The sequence below is a fragment of the Solanum pennellii genome, chromosome 10 (genome assembly GCF_001406875.1).
Source record: "Solanum pennellii chromosome 10, SPENNV200".
NCBI classification, from domain to species: domain Eukaryota; kingdom Viridiplantae; phylum Streptophyta; class Magnoliopsida; order Solanales; family Solanaceae; genus Solanum; species Solanum pennellii.
In genome coordinates this window covers 3,802,115-3,804,252 of record NC_028646.1, presented here as the reverse complement: position 1 = coordinate 3,804,252, position 2,138 = coordinate 3,802,115, and the positions used below count along the sequence as shown (strand labels likewise).

General features: G+C 33.4%; 1 pseudogene; it reads left to right on the top strand.

Moving 5' to 3' along the window:
- Window positions 1–28: 28 nt before the first annotated feature.
- Window positions 29–1,319, top strand: LOC107032635 (annotated as a pseudogene).
- Window positions 1,320–2,138: the final 819 nt, after the last annotated feature.

The window sequence follows — 2,138 nt, the reverse complement described above, 5'->3', positions numbered from 1 at the left end:
GAATTTATCGTGAGTGGCACATGGTTGATCGTGTTGTGAGACAGTTCGGTTATTTACAACATATTCCTGGACCGTGTACCCAATTTTCCGAATATCATTTTAAGCGTAATAAACGATCCCAAAATAAGAAAAGAAGATATAGATGCATTTAACTACACACAATATTTATGGGAACAACGTCAAAATTGTATATTTCGACCTCCATTTGTAAGTGATCAAACAGATTACTTTCGTTGGTACATGAGGCATACCCGCATGGTCATTGGAAATACACAACATGTTGTACAAGAAGGGTATCAACACATGGCAGGAAGACATGAGGCATTAGTATGTATATTATGTAAATTTTAAATTATTATGTCAATCTTTAATAATTTTTTTGTTATTAATATTTGTTTATTCATTATAGGCTAGGGGTCATGAAATGCAGTATCGTCGAGCTCGGATGATTGAAAATGATGAAAATCAATCTAATGAAATGAGACAATATGCAGAGGAAGTCGCTCATATTTCAATGGAGCAATGAATGCGGCCATCCAGGGAACGCGATTGAGCTTTGATCCTGATTACAATCCTCCCACTGAATACGATGAACCACCACCAGTACAAGTATCTTGCCGATCACGACAAACAACACCGAGAGAGGGTGCACGTCGAGGTAGAAGGACCGCTGGTGAAACAGTTGATTTTTCTGCAGGGCCCTCTAACACTAATGTGGCGACTCCCGAGCCTTATTATCCCACGTTTGATTTTCCTACAGGGCCCTCTAACACTAATGTTAATTTTTCTAGTCAGCAAACAGTTGGTTTTGTAACTCCACAGGTTCCAATATCTGGTTTTGCGCAATTTAGTGGATCTCAATATGATATTCAACATGGTATGCGTGAATTTCCTATACATAATTCTCCATTTCGTGGAAGATTGAATTTTTCGAATGTAAGTATAATAATTTTCATACAATTTTTTTAACTTTTTATAATTTTTTTTAGTTTTATTGCATGTTTATTTGATTATATTATATTGTATTGTATTATAGGTAACTGTGTCCGATGATTCAAGATTTAATGCTGGGGCTTCACAAAATTTAGTTCTTAATAGACACAATCCACCTCGGAGAACATCTAGGCTAGACAAATCAACTAGATGTGGAACAGGCAATCACTATCAAAATGAGGAAGAAGATGAAAATGAAGATGAAAATGAAGATGTAGAAGATTCGGATTCAGAAGAATAATTTTTATGCACCTTTATTCTAAAAGGCTGAAGATTCGAATTTTGAAATATGTAAATTTTGTTGTTTCGTGCAAGTTTGAACAAAGTAATGAGATTTTTTCTTTTTTTTGTTATGTTTGAACAAATTTGCAGGATTTAATTTTTCTTTATGTCATAGGTCAAATCAATACTTTTTATGTTAGGTCAAATCAATACTTTTTATATTAGGTCAAATCATTACTTTTTAATAGAGTTCAAATCAATAATATAATAATAATATAAAGATATTATACGTACAATATTTAAGATGCACCAAGACAAATTAAATTCATGTCAACAAATAAATATAAAAGATATATCATAATATTAATAACAAGATAATAAAAATACATTAACCTTAAAAACATAGACAAAATTATAAAATCGAGTAGGACATCGTGCCTTTGTGTGACGTGACTCTTTACAAACACTACATTTTCTAGTCATGCGAGCCGGAGCTATATCCATATCATTCTTAAGTCGGCTTCTTACTTGCGTACCACTTGTCCGCAAATATTCAGTATTTGCAATTAAATTAAAAGGAGCTGGTGGCCAATACATTTCATCACCCACTGGGTTAAATGTCTCACTGTATGTTCGTTTGTAATATTTTGCACTGTAGAATTTACTTACATAAGATTTTGGCTCGATTCCGCAAAGTCCACAAAATTTGATGGCATGCGAACAAGGCATATGATAGTTTCTCCATTTTCCACAAGAACATTTCTTACCTTTTGCAGTAACCTTATGGACATTTCCACCTTTACCATCATGAGCAAAAGTAAAAAATTCAAAAACTCCATCACCTGTGTTGTAAGTCATCATATCTGTGTGCCCTTGAGCTCTTTGATAATAATCATTAAATTTTTTATCTATCGCAAGAGGCC